We start from the raw sequence: 18,590 nt of genomic DNA on the forward strand, positions 1-18,590 counted from the left end.
CTCGCGAACTTCCCGTCTACAAACAGGTCCCCTGACTTTCGTATGCCTGCCCTGTGCCACGCCGAAAACCCTCCACCTGTTCTTCCTGGGGCGAACCGGTGGTTCCCCCGTAATGGGGTCCACGTCGAGGCCCTAACTTCCCCCTATGCCGCCTCCACTGCCCCCAAATTTTGAGGGCCGCCACCACCACCGGGCTCGTGGTATACCTCCTTGGAGGGAGCGGCAGCGGCGCCGTTGCCAGCGCCCCCAGATACGTATCCACACAGGACGCCATCTCCAGCCTCTTCCCTGCAGCCCCCTCCCCCTCCATCACCCACTTGCGCACCATTGTCGCATTGGCGGCCCAGTAGTACGCACAGAGGTTGGGCAGCGCCAGCCCCCCCCCTATCTCTACTCCGCTCCAGGAACACCCTTCTCACCCTCGGAGTCCCTCGCGCCCACACAAACCCCATTATACTCCTGTTAACACGCCTGAAAAAAGCCTTCGGGATAAACACGGGGAGGCACTGGAACAGGAACAAAAACCTTGGGAGCTCCGTCATTTTGATTGACTGCACCCTACCCGCCAGGGACAGCGGCAACGCGTCCCACCTCTTGAACTCCTCCTCCATTTGCTCCACCAGCCTTGTAAAGTTAAGCCTATGCAGGGCCCCCCAGCTCCTGGCCACCTGGACCCCCAAATATCTGAAACTCCTCTCCGCCCTTTTTAGTGGGAGCTCGCCAATCCCCCTCTCCTGGTCCCCTAGCTGAACTACGAACAGCTCGCTCTTCCCCATATTGAGCTTGTACCCCGAAAAGTCCCCGAATTCCCTAAGCATCCTCATTACCTCTGGCATTCCTCCCACCGGGACCGCCACATACAGCAGCAGGTCGTCCGCATAAAGCGACACCCTGTGCTCCTCCCCACCCCGCACCAACCCCCTCCAGTTCCTCGACTCTCTCAGTGCCATAGCCAGGGGTTCAATCGCCAGTGCGAAGAGCAGGGGGGACAGGGGGGACCCCTGTCTCGTCCCTCGGTGCAACCGAAAGTACTCGGACCTCCTCCTATTTGTGGCCACACTCGCCATCGGGACCTCGTACAACAGCCTAACCCACCTGACAAACCCCTCCCCAAACCCGAACTTCTTCAGCACCTCCCACAGGTACCCCCACTCTACCCTATCGAAGGCTTTCTCAGCGTCCATCGCCACCACTATCTCCGCCTCCCCATCCCTCGCCGGCATCATGATAACGTTCAAAAGCCTCCGCACATTCGCGTTCAACTGTCTCCCCTTCACAAACCCCGTCTGGTCTTCATGGATGATCTGCGGCACACAATCCTCAATCCTCGTGGCTAAGACCTTCGCCAGCACCTTGGCATCTACATTTAGCAAGGAAATCGGTCTGTAAGACCCACATTGCAGGGGATCCTTGTCCCGCTTCAGGATCAAGGAGATCTGTGCCCGGGACATCGTCGGGGGTAAAGCCCCCCCCTCCCTTGCCTCATTAAAGGTCCTAACTAACAGCGGGCCCAACAAGGTCCATATATTTTTTATAGAACTCGACCGGGAAACCGTCCGGCCCCGGTGCCTTCCCCGCCTGCATGCTTCCTATCCCTTTGATCAGCTCCTCCAGCCCAATCGGGGCCCCCAGTCCCGCCACCAGTCCCTCTTCCACCTTTGGAAACCTCAATTGGTCCAGGAAACGGCCCATCTCTCCCTCCTCCCGTGGGGGCTCGGATCTGTACAATTCCTCGTAAAAGTCCCTGAAGACCTCATTGATGCCAACCCCACTCCGCACCACGCTCCCTCCGCTGTCCTTAACTCCCACGATCTCCCTAGCTGCATCCCGCTTCCGAAGCTGATGCGCCAGCATCCGGCTTGCCTTCTCCCCATACTCGTAGACCGCCCCAGGGCCTTCCTCCACTGCACCTCCGCCTTCCTGGTGGTCACCAGGTCGAATTCGGCCTGGAGGCTGCGCCTCTTCCTCAACAATCCTTCCTCAGGTTCTTCCGCATACCTCCTGTCTACCCTCACCATCTCCCCCACCAGCCTCTCCCTCTCCCCCCGCTCCTTGTGGGCCCTGATGGAGATCAGCTCTCCCCTCACCACCGCCTTCAGTGCCTCCCATACCACCCGCACTCGGACCTCCCCGTTGTCGTTGGTCTCCAAGTACCTCTCTATACTTCCTCGGACCCGCTCGCTCACCTCCTCGTCCGCCAACAGCCCCACCTCCAAGCGCCACAGCCGGCGCTGGTCCCTCTCCTCCCCCATCTCCAAGTCCACCCAATGCGGGGCGTGGTCCGAAATGGCTATTGCCGAATACTCGGTATCCTCTACTCTCGCTATCAGCGCCCTACTCAAAATGAAAAAGTCGATTCGAGAATAAGCCTTATGGACATGTGAGAAGAATGAAAATTCCCTAGCCCCCGGCCTTGCAAATCTCCAAGGGTCCACCCCTCCCATTTGGTCCATAAATCCCCTCAACACTCTAGCCGCCGCCGGCTTCCTACCCATCCTAGACCTGGAGCGATCCAGTGCAGGATCCAACACCGTGTTAAAGTCTCCCCCCATTATCAGGCCCCCCACTTCCAAGTCTGGGATCCGACCCAACATATGCCGCATAAAACCCGCATCGTCCCAGTTCGGAGCATACACATTGACCAGTACAACCCTCTCTCCCTGCAACTTACCACTTACCATTATGTACCTACCGCCATTATCTGCCACAATGCTCGACGCCTCGAATAACACCTTCTTTCCCACCAAGGTCACCACCCCTCGATTTTTGGCATCTAGCCCCGAGTGAAACACCTGACCTACCCACCCTTTCCTCAGTCTTACCTGGTCTGCCACCTTCAGGTGTGTCTCCTGGAGCATAACCACATCCGCCTTGAGCCCCTTCAGGTGCGCGAACACACGGGCCCGATTAACCGGCCCATTCAGTCCCCTTACATTCCAGGTTATCAGCCGGATTAGGGGGCTACCCGCCCCCCTCCCCCGCCGACTAGCCATGACCCCTCCTCGGCCAGCCACGCGCCCGCACCCCACACCCGGCCCGTTCCCCACAGCGGCATACCCCCGTCTTGACCCACCCCACTCGCTCCAGCTCCTCCTTGATCTTAGCAGCAGCAACTCGATTCAAGTTCTCGGCCTGAACAAAGGCCCACGCCTCCTCCAGAGACTCAAAATAATGGTGCCGGTCCTTGTAGGTAACCCACAATCGCGCCGGCTGCAACATGCCAAACTTCACCCCCTTCCTGTGCAGCACCGCCTTCGCTCGATTGTACCCGGCCCTCCTCTTCGCCACCTCTGCACTCCAGTCCTAATATATCCGAACCTCCGCGTTCTCCCACCTGCTGCTCCTCTCCTTCTTGGCCCACCTGAGCACACACTCCCAATCGACGAACCGATGGAACCGCACCAGCACCGCCCGCGGAGGCTCGTTAGCCTTGGGCCTCCTCGCCAACACTCTATGGGCCCCTTCCAGCTCCAGGGGCCCCTGGAAGGACCCCGCTCCCATCAGCGAGTTTAACATTGTGACCACATAGGCCCCCACGTCCGGCCCCTCCAGCCCCTCCGGGAGGCCCAGAATCCGCAGATTCTTCCGCCTCGACCGATTCTCCATCTCCTCGAACCGCTCCTGCCATTTGTTGTGGAGCGCCTCGTGCACCTCCACATTTACCGCCAGGACTAAGATCTCGGGCGAAATTCTCCGTTATCGGCGGAAAGTCCGAGCAGCGACGTAACGGGATCCGCGCTTGCGCACATGGTTCACGCCATGCAGTGTCATACGCGCCGCACGGCGTGACGGCTCATTATGCCGCGCTGCTCCCCCCCACCCGACCGGAACACCCGACCGGAACACCCGACTGGATGGCTGGCCGCCGCTCAGCCCCGAGGTTCGAGTCACGGGATGTGGAGGCGCTCCTGGACGCGGTGGAGCAGAGGAGGGACGCCCTGTATCCCAGGCACGGCCGCAGAGTTGCCCCACGCCACAGCCGGCATCTGTGGAGGGAAGTGGCAGAGGCCATCACCGCTGCGGCCCTGACACCACGGACAGGCACCCAGTGTCACAAGAAGGTGAACGACCTCGTCAGAGCAGGCAGGGTGAGCCTCCCCCATATCCGCCTCTCCCCCATATCCCCCCTCCCCCATATCCCCATATCCCCCTCCCCCATATCCCCCTCCCCCATATCCCCCCTCCCCCATATCCCCCCTCCCCCATATCCCTCTTCCCCCATATCCCCCCTCCCCATATCCCCCCTCCCCCCTCCCCATATGCCCCCTCCCCATATCCCCCTTCCCCCATATCCCCCCTCCCCCATATCCCCCCTTCCCCATATCCCCCCTCCCCCATATCCCACCCTCCCCCATATCCCCAAGTGACGCATGCAGGATGCCCCTCGGAGGCCACGGGAGACGGAGAGACCCGGACCCTCCAGCATCGACGCCCGCAGGATGTCCCTCGCACACCACGGGAGACGGAGAGACCTGGAGCAACAGGGAGATGACACCCCCGTCACGTGCGGGAGCGACCACCCAGCGACGAGGGTGGGCAGCCACAGGCCCCCGTCACATCCGAGCCAGGACACCACTACCCAGGACACCACTACCCAGGACACCACTACCCAGGACACCACTACCCGGGACACCACTACCCAGGACACCACTACCCGGGACACCATTACCCGGGACACCATTACGCGGGACAGCACTGCCCAGGACACCCCTACCCGGGACAGCACTACCCAGGAAGACGAAATACCGGACAGTGACTCAGAGTGGATGGGTGGAGACGAACCCCCACCCCAAAGTGCCATGGACTCAGAGTGGGACGAAGAGCACGACACAACGCCACTGCTGTCACCAACACCCTCCACCATCGCAGAAACACTCACCTCGGTTGGGCACTTTAGTGATGAGGCGTCTGGTACACTCACTGGTGCACACAACACAGCCGTCCTGGTACAGCAGGTGGAGGTAGGAGCAGCACAGGAGCCGGGCTGTCGGAGGGCAGCCCAGCCCAAGCGAACATCTGCCGCCCAGATGGATCCCGGGTTCCTGGAGTTACCACACCCACACATAGATCCGATGCAACCACCGACCCGGAGACGAGCGAAGAGGGTGACGGCCGGCTTGCGGCGGCTGCAGTCGCAGGTGGAGGAGTCCACCCGCATCCAGGAGCTGGGAGTGGTGCCGGTCATACGTGCCACCCAGGCCGACACCGCACGGGTGGCGTCCGCGGTGGAGGCAATGGGTGCGACGGTGTCAGACATGGGGAACGGTTTGCGAGGCCTGGGGCTTTCCGTGCAGGTGGCGTCTGTGGCCCAGGACATGGCTGCCCTCTCACAGGAGGCCATGAGCCAGTGCCAGATGGCAGAGGCGCTCAACGCCATGGCCCAGTCTCTGCAGGCCATTGCTGAGGGCATCGGCGCCAGTGGCCATGTGCGAGCCGGCGTCGCACTGTCACAGACAGGGTTTGCCAACCCCCTGTGCTCCATGGCTGCAAACCTGCAGACCCCTGTCGATACCAGCACAGGCCTCCAGGACTGGCAGCGCCAGATGTCGGGGGGGCGTCGGATGGCCAGTCCGTTCGCATCCCCCACCCATGTAGAGGCCTGGGGGCCATCGGGCACCCCGAGGGAGGAGGAGGTGGTGTGGTCCGTCCCGGCTCCCCCTGTAGGGGAGGTCCCGGTACACCGCGACACCTCGGACTCCCCCCCCCTTCCGTCCCAGGTGCATCGGGTGGGCAACGGGCAGGACAGGCTGGCAGCTCGCCATCCCAGTCGCCCGGGCCGCAGCCTGGCCCATCTAGGCCAGGACGCCACAGGAAACGGCCGCCAAAGGGATCCAGTGTCAGAGGGCAGGAATCACAGGAGTCCACCTCCCGTTCTGCTGTACCGTCTGGGGAACCACGTAGACGTAGTCAAAGGGCCCGTAAGGCCAAACAATTAGACTATGAGTAAGTTGGCACGGGTGCAGGGCACAGATGAGTTTTAGGGGCTAGGGCACGTGCATGAACTCCTTTGGTTATTAAAGTCAATGTTACACCTACAGAAGCTGCCTTTGTGCTCTGTCCAAAGCGTGCGGGGGTGTCATGTACGTTGAGCGCAAGTGTGTGTGTGAGGGGTGGTCTTACCTCAGCCCCAGGTGAGTCTGCCCCCTTCCCCCTGGGCCGCCATCAACATCCCCCGGGCAGAGGACGGGACCGTGCGCTGCAGTGTCACAGCCGCATGCAGGGATGGTCCGGGTGGATGGTGGTACTGTGGCCATGGGTCAGACATAGTCCAACGATGTGGAGCCAGGAGCTCACCGCAGGGCGGGTTGTCATCATCCTCCATGGCCTGCAATAGACACGCGTCCACCCGCAACTGTGTGAGCCCGGCCCGTTGTGCCGCAGGTGGATCGGCAATGGGGGGGGGGGTGGTGTGCATGCGGGTGGGGTGGGTGGGGTTGGGGAGGGGGTGAGGGTGCTGGGTGGGTGGATGGGTGGGGGGGTAGGGTGGTCGGCTGTTGCCATGGTGTGCGGTCTTTGGCCATACTACCCGATTCCCACGCCCATCTAGTCAGTGAAGCGGGCGGCTATCAGTCTGTCCCGTGCCCGCTGGGCCAGCCGGTAACGGTGGACAGCCACCTGCCTGTGTCTACCCCGTCTGCCCTGACCATTACCCCCATCCCCCTCATCTGGGGAGGACTGCGCCTCTTCCTGCTGCTCCTCCACTCCGCCCTCCTCTGCCTGCGGCACATCGCCCCTCTGCTGGGCTATGTTGTGCAGGACGCAGCACACCACAATGATGCGGCCGACCCTATCTGACCGATACTGGAGGGCGCCCCCAGAGAGGTCCAGGCACCTGTAACGCATCTTCAGCACGCCAAAGCACCTCTCTATCACTCCCCTTGTCGCTACATGGGCATCATTGTAGCGGTTCTCTGCCTCATTGCGTGGCCTCCGTATAGGCGTCATCAGCCACGATCGCAATGGGTAGCCCCTGTCGCCCAGCAACCAGCCCCTCAGCCGGGGATGGCGTCCATCGTACATTCCGGGGATGGATGACTGCGACAACACGTATGAGTCGTGTACACTGCCTGGGTAACGGGCGCAGACGTGCAGGATCATCATGCGGTGGTCGCAGACTACCTGTATGTTCATCGAATAGGTCCCCTTCCTATTGGTGTACATGGCCCTGTTATCTGCAGGTGGCCGCACGGCGACGTGCATCCCATCGATCGCGCCCTGGACCACGGAGAACCCGGCCACGGCAGAGAAGCCCACGGCCCGGGCATCTTGGCTGGCCCAGTCCACGGGGAAGCGGATGTAGCGGTGCGCCATGGCATATAGGGCATCTGTCACTGCCCGGATGCACCGATGTCTGCGATATGCCGGACAGGTCCCCACTCGGTGCCTGGAATGACCCCGTTGCATAAAGACACGGGGAGAGGGTGTCCCCCGCCAGTGCCACGCGGTGACAGGTGTGCCAGCAGGTGGCAGAAGTGTGCCACGGTTTCCCGCCTCATCCGGAGTCTCCTCCTGCATTCCCGGTCCGTGAGGTCCTGGTATGACTGCCGGGGCCGGTACACACGGGGCGCCCTCGGGTGCCTCCGTTGCCGTGGGGCCGCGACGTCCTCCTCCCCCTCCTCGTCCTGTCGGTCAGGTGTCCCTCCAGCCTGGGCGGCTGCCGCCTGGCCCTCTGCGGCAGCCTGCGCCGCCTCTCTGGCACGCTCCTCCTCCTCCTCCTCATCCAGGGCAACATAGACATTAGCGGCTGCCGCCACGGCGGCCAACATCGCTGGATGATCGGAAAACATGACGGCCTGGTGGGGGGGAGGGGAACGACGACATGTCATCATTGCCCATATCCCCTCCTCCCCCCAGCCAGGTGGCATGGACCGCATGGGTCCAACTGTTGGAGGCTGGTACCTGGCCAGGTGGACCCCCCCCCAACCTCCTCCCCGGCACGGACCCCCCCCCCCCATCCCCCTCCCCGGCACAGACCCCCCCCCATCCCCCTCCCCGGCACGGACCCCCCCAACCTCCACCCCGGCACGGACCCCAACCTCCTCCCCGGAACGGACCCCCCATCCCCCTCCCCGGCAGGAACCACCTCCATCCCCCTCCCCGGCACGGACCCCCCCCCCCAACCTCCACCCCGGCACGGACCCCAACCTCCTCCCCGGCACGGACCCCAACCTCCTCCCCGGCACGGACCCCCCATCCCCCTCCCCGCACTGACCCCCCTCCCGGCACTCCCCCGGAGCCCAGCCCACTCTAACCACCACCCCCCCCCCCCCCCGCCGCACACACACACACACAACCCGAGACACACCTCTCCTCACGCATGCATACTGCGGCCACGCCATCGCCTGCCCAGAGGCAACCCCCCAGGCCATCACTCACCTCCACGCTGGTCGGCGTGAACCTGGAGCACAGGGTCACGCCGATGAAAAGGAGGTTTAATTTACGTCGACGTGAACGGTCATCACGTCGACGGGACTTCGGCCCATCCGGAAGGGAGAATATCGGCAGGCCGAAAATCAGCTGCCTTGCGCAGACCCGTGCCATTCTCCGACGGCAGCGGCGCCATTAACGCCCCACCGACCTTTCTCCCTTCGGAGACTTCGGCAACCGGCGGGGACGGGATTCACGGCGGCCAACGGCCATTCTCCGACCCTCTGGGGGGTCGGAGAATGACACCCCTCGTCCTCATTGACAGAGATCTTTTGTTGAGCCTCTCGGATCGCCACCCCCTGGGCCGTCTGTGTCTCCAGCAGTTTATCAACAGAAGCCTTCATCGCTCTAGCAGGTCCTTTTTAATCTCTCTGAGGCAGCGCTGGATACCCTCCTGTTGCTCCTCCGCCCACTGCCTCCACGCTGCCTGGTCTCCGCCCGCCGCCATTTTGTCCTTCTTCCCTCCCTTCTTCTGGTCCACCACCACCTTTTTTGTCACCCCGCTCCTAGTTAAAGCCATATACTGACGGGAAACTATTATTAACTCCTTCCCACACCGGGAAACGTCGAAAAAGTGCCCTTGGGGGCCCTGAAAAGAGCCCAAAAGTCTCGAGAGGGAATCCTTTTGGCAGTGTTCGCTTCACCAATCTGCCCCAAAATGTCCGTGGAAACTCCTGAAAAAGGTCTAAGTGTCCGTTCCAGACGGGAGCTGCCGAATGCGTAACCTACTCCTCCATGGCCGCCACCGGAAGCCTCGTCCCCGCCTCTTCAGTGGCTCTGTTGAGATCTTTTCACAGTTGTTCCCTCTGCTGTTAGAATTCACTTTTGATAAAGGTCCTCAGGACTGTTTGCAGCTTTAAGCTTGCCCTTCCCCCGCTTGCAAGCTGCAAACTGCTGCAAATGCTGTTAATCCTGTTGCAGCCAAATCTTCCACTGCTTCTGCCGGGCCTGGCAGCCAAAAGACACAACACTCCTGGGGGACACCGTCAGGGGAGTGTTGCAGTCCTCTTGCCACACCGGGAAATGTCAAACAAATGCCGTGGGGGCCCTGCAAAAGAGCCCAAAAGTTCGTTCCAAGCGGGAGCTACCGAATATGCGACCTAGCTCTGCATAGCCGCACCCGGAAAAGCCCATACTACCTCAGTAGACGAGTCCTCATCAAACGTCCTTTCTGCCACCGTAATACTGTCCTTGACTAACAATGCCACCCCTCCCCCTCTTTTACCACCTTCCCTGAGCTTACTGAAATATCTAAACCCCGGCACCTGCAACAACCATTCCTTTCCCTGCTCTATCCATGTCTCTGAAATGGCCACAACATCGAAGTCCCAGGTACCAACCCATGCCGCAAGTTCACCCACCTTATTCCGGATGCTCCTGGATTGAAGAAGACACATTTTAAACCACCTTCCTGCCTGCCGGTACACTCCTGCAACTTTGAAACCTTACTCATGACCTCACTATTCTCAACCTCCTGTATACTGGAGCTACAATTCAGGTTCCCAAGCCCCTGCTGAACTAGTTTAAACCCTCCCGAAGTGCATTAGCAAATTTCCCCCCCAGGATATTGGTACCCATCTGGTCCAAGTGTAGACCATCCTGTTTGTAGAGATCCCACCGGCCCCAGAATGAGCCCCAATTATCCAGAAATCTGAAACCCGCCCTCCTGCACCATCCCTGTAGCCACGTGTTCAACTCCTCCCTTTCCCTATTCCTCATCTCGCTAGCACGTGGCACAGGTAACAACCCAGAGATAATAACTCTGTTTGTCCCAGATCTAAGTTTCCACCCTCGCTCCCTGAATTCCTGCCTTACATCCCAATCCCTTTTCCTACCTATGTCGTTGGTACCTATGTGGACCGCGACTTGGGGCTGCTCCCCCTCCCCCTTAAGGATCCCAAAAACACGATCCGAGACATCACGGACCCTGGCACCTAGGAGGCAACACACCAACCGCAAGTCTCTCTCCTTCCCACAGAATCTCCTATCTATCCCCCTAACTATGGAGTCTCCAATGACTAATGCTCTGCTCCTCTCCCCCCTGCCTTCTGAGCATCTTTGGCACGATACTTGTGGAAGCAAAGTATAACTGCACTTGGCAGCTCATTTGCTTTCGGTTTTAGCGACTGATGTGCCATGTCCAGCACGTATCAGGAGGGTTCTTCTCCCTCGCCCATCAACTCTACCAGCATTTTTGCAAAGTATTAAGCCGGCCCTGGGCCCTCGAACCCCTCCAGCAGACTCATGATCCAAAGACTTGCCTCCTTGACCTGTTCTCCAGGTACTCCACATTAGCTTTGAGACCTTTATTCATCTCCGCCACTCCTCACCGATCAAAGTGATCTGGTTGCTATGCTGCAACATAGTCTCCTTCATCCCTTTCAACTTCTCTCCTTGCTTGGTCTCGCCCGCATTCCTTGACACAGATGTATTTACCGGGGCCATCGCCTCCTCCACCCACGTTTTCATCACAGCCATTATTTCCCTTCCCAGCACCTCCATATGCTTGGTGAACAGCCTTTCAAATTCTCCGGACATCACTTTGATCAGAGAATCCACCGTGAGGGGAGCGGCGCCACATTGTGCTCCTTCCCCAGCCATCTTTTTTTCCGCCTGTGACATTGACTCACTTTCTTGTTCGCCCCCTTCTTTCTGCTGTTCTTCTGGGCCTTTGACATCACAATATCTTCCTACACTGATTTATTCAAACATTGTCCCTAGGATTGGGCATTAAAGTTTGAAACCCCAAAACCTCGAGTAGGAGCTTCCCCACGTGTTACCTCCGTTTACATGACGTCACTGGAAGTCCAATTTGCTTTTTTATTATTGGGCAGCTAATGTAGAAAAAAGGTGCTGGGTTGGTGTAGTTATCCTGTTGGGTGTAGGTTGAGACAAGGTCATGTAGGGGGTCTGGGTTGGGCACACTGGTGGTGGCTTTGCTCCCATTTTCGCCGAAAAAATATTCTATGAGTCCAGTGGTCGTATCCATCTTGAGGATATGGGAACAGTTCAGGCAACATTTTAAGCTCAGGTCTCTGTCCAAGTTGGCCCCTATTTGTACCAACCACCTGTTTGAGCCGGCAAAGCCAGACGCCTAGTTTGGGGAATGGGGAAAGAAAGGGCTGGGGAATATAGAGGACTTGTTTCTGGAAGGGCGGCATGTTAACACAGTGGTTAGCACTGTTGCTTCACAGCTCCAGGGTCCCAGGTTCGATTCCGGCTTGGGTCACTGTCTGTGCGGAGCCTGTATGTTCTCCGTGTCTGCGTGGGGTTTCCTCCGGGTGCTCTGGTTTCCTCCCACAAGTCCCGAAAGACATGCTGTTAGGTAATTTGGACATTCTGAATTCTCCCTCGGTGTACCCAAACAGGCGCCAGAATATGGTGACTAGGGGCTTTTCACGTAACTTAATTGCAGTGTTATTGTAACCTACTTGTGACAATAAAGATTATTGTTATAAAGATTGTTATTGATTTGCCAGCTTGGAGGAATGGACGGTGTAACACGGGCTCCTGGGGTCGAATTTGTTTAGATAGACTGGGAGTTAAATATCCAAGGGTATCAAACTATTCGGAAGGGCAGAGTGGATGGTAAGGGAGGTGGTGTAGCTCTGTTATTTAAGGATGACATCCGGGCAGTAGTGAGGGATGACATTGGTGCTATGGAGGATAAGGTTGAATCCATTTGGGTGGAAATCAGGAATAGTAAGGCAAAAAAGTAACTGAAAGGAGTAGTCTATAGGCCACCAAATAGAAACATTATGGTGAGGCGGGCAATAAACAAAGAAATAACTGATGTATGTAGAACTGGTACAGCAGTTATCATGAGGGATTTTAATCTACATGTTGATTGGTTTAACCAGGTTGGTCAAGGCAGCCTTGAGGAGGAGTTTATAGAATGTATCCACGATAGTTTCCTAGAACAGTATGTAATGGAACCTACGAGGGAACAAGCGGTCCTAGATCTGGTCCTGTGTAATGAGACAGGATTGATTAATGATCTCATAGTAAGGGATCCTCTCGGAAGGAGCAATCACAATATGGTGGAAGTTAAAATACAGATGGAGGGTGAGAAGGTAAAATAAAACACTAGTGTCTTGTGCTTAAACAAAGGAGATTACAATGGGATGAGAGAAGAGCTAACTAAGGTAGACTTGCAGCAAAGACTTTATGGTGAAACAGTTGAGGAACAGTGGAGAACCTTCCAAGCGATTTTTCACAGTGCTCAGGTCTATACCCACTGTAAGGTTTTCGGGCAATTCGGCCCTTTTGGAGAAACTCAGAGACTGTAAACCGACTTTCCAGCCAAGGGAACAGAACCAGTTTTCCCAGCAGGCTTGGCCCGCTGAGCTGAGTAGGGACATAAATATTTCCAAAACACCCCCCTAGGAGCTACAAGGAAGAAGGAGCCAGACAACAAGATAACATCAAAACACAGACAAAGGGGCACGGGAATACACAGGAGGCTTGCATGCAAGCAGGACAATGGGATGGTCATAGCCCCATGCAAATGTAAATGACCTGGCCTCCACCAGAGCAGAATCCAATTAACACCCCATCAACATAGCGAGGTGAGAATAGCAGCCATCTCCGGAGCAGCTGGAAGACACTGAAATTCTCCACAGAAGAGCCTAACCTCGTTAAACTAGAAAGCAGACTGTCTGAGTCCAGCATATTGCGCTGGAAAAGCCCCTAGAAAATCAGCAGGTCTGAAAAAACCAAGTTGGAGGCGGACCTGGGGGAGGTACTCCAATCTTGACAGGAGCTACCGGCAGAAACTCACTGGGAGGAGGGGGGCGGAGCCAGCGCCAAATTCAAATCGCGCAGGTCTGAAAAAAACCAAGTTGGAGGCGGACCTGGGGGAGGTACTCCAAGCTTGACAGAAGCTACCGGCAGAAAAACCAAGTTGGAGGCGGACCTGGGGGAGGTACTCCAAGCTTGACAGAAGCTGCCGGCAGAAACTCACTGAAAGAAGGGGGCGGAGCCAGCGCCAAATTCAAATCGCGCAGGTCTGCCTAGCTGGAAGAAGCGGACCTGCAAGGAATACCCGGAAACATACAGCTCTGACCGGCTCAAAAGGGGGCGGGACCAGCGGGAACTTTAAAAACTTACCTTTTTAATGCAAAAGGGGCTGGCCGATCACAGAACAAAGCCAGGTATAACTATATAAAAGGGGCTGTGTTTTCGAGTAGGGGTCTCTTCGTTCGTGGCTCGACCTCTGCACCCCTGACTTGACCTCTGCAGCCTGTGACCGTAAGTACTCCGCAGCAGCTTACGAAACTCCCTTGACTTTAATAGTGGTTGAGGCTTTGGGGAAGGGAACTTGTTTTTGTGCCTTGTGATATTGCTAAAACCTGTGTAAGCATAAGAATTTTCGTTGTGTCCGCTATATTACTTTTGAATAGACATAGTGTATATTAGAGCATAAGATTGTATTGTGTTTCTTCTGTTGATGATTTTGACCTGGGTTTTACAATAAACCTTGATTTGATGACAATTGGAGTCGTTTAAATTCTTCAATCTTTCACCAGCGACCTCTGACCAAGTCATTGTTAAAATACTCCTCACCTTAATTCCGGGTTCAGGAATCGAGGGTCAGCTTGAGCGATTCACTCAGGACAGACTGCTGGTTAGGGAATAAACAGCAGTGTCCTATTCTCTCTCTTGGGAAAGCTACTCTAGTGGAGTAGGAACCGGGTGGCTGTTGCACCACCGGCAAGAGAGAGAATCACCTGGGTATTGGTAGGGGTCTGGAGATCTGTGTGATATAAGTCTCAGGCTGTCGGTTAGGAATAAACGGCAGGCTTGAATCAGTGCTCTCTTCAGTGGAAGTGTCCCAGTGCGACATCCCCTGGCCTCTGAAGTTTCAGTGCCAGCTGGAGAGAGACACACACAGATATTCAAACCCCAGATATCGGCCCAGTAGTGGAGTAGCGGAGATGGCACCCTCTACAATGGCGACCGCGGCAGGAGCCCGGTGGTTTGGAGTATGTGACTTGGCAGAGGGGGTGAGGGAACGAAGCAAAATGGAGGAGAGAATATCCTCATATTTGTGGCAAAAGGTCAACCTCACCAAACCTTGGGTCTCAGAATTGATCAATGCGGAGCAACCGGTAATGGCAGCGGCTGCATGGACAGAAAGCAAGGCGCACAAAAGGCACTTAGAGAAGGCAGTTTGGCTGGTTTGCCTGTCTCAGCAGGTGGTCAACGCAGAGCAAAGGATCGAAGAGTTAGAGCAGGAGGCTAGCGCAGCGGAACGACTGCGGGGGGAAGTGGCAGAAATGAAACAGGAAAGCGAGTCTAACAGATGTGAGAAGGACTATCTCCACTGCCAGATAGTGGAGGGTAAAGAAAAGGAACGGAGGCTCCAGGGACTCTATGCTCGGAGTACAGAGCAGTGTAGGAAGCTGGAGGGGAAGTTCCGGGACATCCAGGCAGCATACCGAGTGGCTCGCGAGGAAGTAGGGGACTGTGCCCATGGGCCGTGCCAGGCACGAATAACGGAGTTGGAGGAGGCCTTATCCAGGTTCAGGGGACAGATACACCTGGTAGGTCCAGGGGGGTTCCCTAGGGGCAAGGTGCTCCTCGCAACAGATGATTCCCCAAAGGCCAAGGGGAATAGACCGCCTCCTGAGGCACCGGGATTGTGTCCGGGCCGGCAGGGGGGGATCGGACTGCACGTTCAGGGGCAAGTCCAAGGGGGGTCGGCAGGGTACCCCCAGCTGGCGGCGTGTCCGCCTGGTTTCGTATGTGGGTCCCCCTGGGATGGGGACAGACCGCTGCCTGGGATGCCGGTGATGGGGCCGGGTCAGCAGGTAGGGTTTGGACCGCCCAGTCAGGGGCAGGTCCAAGGGGGGTCAGTGGTGTATCCCCAGATAGCGGCGTCTCCTATATGGGTAGTTAGCCCGGGGACAGGGGGGCTACCCAACGAGGCAGGAGAGCTGGACAGTGGGGAGGAGGAGCAGGAACCCCAGGTGGGGCAGATGTGCCCTGTCAGGCAAAGGAGGTATGGTCCCCCGGCGGGGATGGCAAATAGGGGACCGGTGGAGGGCGACATTATCGTTCCTCATGGGGCATCCGCGCTCAGGGGGATGGTGGCCCACGTTCCCAGACTAACTCTAAAGGGGGATCCGTCGCTGCATTTTATGGAGGTGGAACAGGCAGCCAACATCAATGACTGCGACGAAGGGGAGCAAATAAAGATGCTCCTGATAACCCTAGATGCCCAGCTATGCAGGACAGTGACCTCTGGGAATGGGGGAAGACCTGACACCTGGGCGGCAGCACAGACTGCTGTTCTGGAGGCAATGGGCTTGAATCTGGGGAGCCCTTTCATGAGGGTGGGGGAAACCAAGCAGCAACCAGGGGAATCTCCCACTATGTTCGCAGACAGGCTGTGGACTGTCTATGTGGAGGCGTGTGGGGCTCCCGCGGATAGGCAGAATTTAGATGAGAGAACAGCCCACTGGCTGAAGACCCTCGTAGCTAACTGTCTCCCTCACATTAGGGCAAAGGCCGAACACTGGTTCGACCCGCAGAGTCCGGACCTTAATGAGGCAGAGGTCCTTAGGAAACTCACCCTTGCATATCGTAATGGGGAGAGGGGTGAGGACAAGCCCCTTAAGGGTAGGGTGCATGAAATCGCGCCAGCAGCCCCTAAGAGAGAGTGGAAGCATGAGGGCACCCGGACCTCCGACGAGAAACCGGTATGCTACGGGTGTGGGAAGGCCGGACATTTCAAGAGGGAATGTAAAAACCCTAGCAAGCAGGAGAGGGCTCCCGCAGTAGAGAGTCAGACCCCGGCGGTAGGAGCAGCTGCCCCGGGAACCATCGAGATAAGTAAAATTTTAGCCCTTTTGCAAGGCTCAGGACAGGTGGCAATGGCAACGGGCCAGGGCCTGCCCGCACCCACACCACAAGAACCCGTATGACTACCCAGGGAGCAGCCTCAGGAAAAAGGGAGCGCAGGGGTAGTTCTAGCCCCAGACCCTGGTCCGGTCCAGGTGCAGGGTCCCATTCTGGAGGCTGCCTCAGGGGCTATGTGCAGTTTAAATCCCTTTAGGTGGGACCCATGCGAACGCCACATCAGTCAATTTAAATTGTTCCACCCCATAAGGACAAAAAAGAGCAAGGTGGGGGGAAGACGGGGGGTGGTAGTGGAGAAACCGCCGGCAGAATTGACGACGGTGGGGGAGGTCCCTGACTCCACGACCACACAACCGGTGGCAAGGTACTGTCCCCAAGGGGCAGTCCCAAAGAGACCGACAGTGCTGCAAGCACCCAGCCCAGGGACAGTGATGATTCCCAAACCCTTACCTGTGGGTCAGGTGGCCTGCCTTAGTATAGAGGCTAAGGAGGCAGAGGAGAGGGAGGTATCACCTTGGGTTTGGGAACCAGTCAGGGGACGAAGGAGCAATCGGGTCTCCAAGCCCCCTCTAAGATGGTCCCCATCACATCTCCCTGTCACCCGGTCCCGCAGTAAGGGGACCCGAGTAGAAGGGAGCGATGAGGGATCACCGAACCCTGTTGGGAAAGGAGAGGCAAGGGGCAGCCCGAACCCCCGGGAGGGGACGGTCTGGCCCGAGCCGTTGGACCAAACAGGCGTAATGCCCCAGTGTAACGGGGCACAGTTTTAATTTGGCCACCCGGAGACGGGTGGCATTGTATATAACATATTCCCTTTCCTTTCCCCCTGCTAGTTCTAAATTAATGTGTAGTTGTGTGTGAGGTATTTGGGATCGTGGGGACACAGAAGCGCCTGGTGCAAGGGTAAAATGATGAAGCACCAGGCACTAGGACCCTGGTGCAGCCAGGCTGTAAACACAGAACCCCAGACAGGCTGCGGCAACTTCAAAGCAGGAGCTGCTGCTGCCACCGGATAGCGGCAGGCACTAGGACCCTGGGGAGCCGGGCTGTAAACACAGAACCCCAGACAGGCTGCGGCAACTTCAAAGCAGGAGCTGCTGCCGCCACCGGATAGCACCCATGCACTTCAAGGTAGGTAGGCAAGGATGTGTTTTGTTTGTCTTACAGATGGGGCACCCGACGATGTGGAGTTTGCTGATCCTGACGATGGTGGGACCGGGAGAACTCCGCAGAGGAGAGACAGAAGAGTCCTTTGTCTATGGGTGTTCTGGCGGCAGAGCCCCCCTGGTCACTACCGGACAGGGAAACCAGGTGGCCATAGAACAGGCCCGCTACTCACACCTAGGGAGGTGGCCTGGGTGGCTGGGGTCGAACTCGACCAGGTACTCCAGCCACCAGAGCTTCACCTATGGAGAGGCCTCGGTACTCTGCGAGGAGATACAGGTGGCGACTGACCGGGTTAGGGTGACTGAGGGCAGGCGGGTGTGTTTAACCTGTGAGGGGGACGTTCCTGTGGGGAGATGGTGGTGGCTCAGGAAGCTGAGCCCGGACATGAGGGATCGGTCCTCGGACTGGGAACGGACTGGACAACACCTACCGGACCATCACGGGGTCACCGGGTAGGATCACCGTTTGCGGGGATAAGGGGTGGGCTTCTGACCAGGGCATTTATTTGTGTTCATGGGGATCTACCAAGGCATGCCCACAAGGGGCATTAATCACTTTTGTAAGGTGGTGGCAGAACCCAGGGAACGGGATAAATTGACCACAGTGGGGAGGGATGTGTAACGCCCAGGGAAGGGATGACTGTAGAAGCTACCGAACTGCTGGTTCAGGTAAAGCGACCCCTGCCCACAGCCCAACCGATCGACCCTCACAACTGTCCGATCACCACCAGGGGGGGGCCTGAGAATGGTTTAGTGTTTGCCCCACAAAGGAAATGTTGTACAGGGGGTACATTGTGCTGTCGCCTCAGTTGGACTAAACCTCTCAGCTGCAGGTATCGACGATGGAGAGTAAATGAAGAGCCCTCAACGGGAAGAAGCGAAGTGCAGCCAAGAAAGGAGGATCCTTGGTGAAATAAAACAGATGCAATTGTAAATAATTGTATGGATTCGCAGGTCCCAGTTACTTGACTGTGATATATGTACAGGGACCCTTACGTTTGGGGTTCCGGTGAAATGTGTACTTGAGTGTGATATATGTACAGGGACCCTTACGTTTGGGGTTCCGGTGAAATGTGTATATGTTACTGTCTGCTTGAATTAAGTATGGTCTTGTCTTTCCCTTTTATTGAAATC

The sequence above is a fragment of the Scyliorhinus torazame genome, chromosome 1 (genome assembly GCF_047496885.1).
Source record: "Scyliorhinus torazame isolate Kashiwa2021f chromosome 1, sScyTor2.1, whole genome shotgun sequence".
NCBI lineage: Eukaryota > Metazoa > Chordata > Chondrichthyes > Carcharhiniformes > Scyliorhinidae > Scyliorhinus > Scyliorhinus torazame.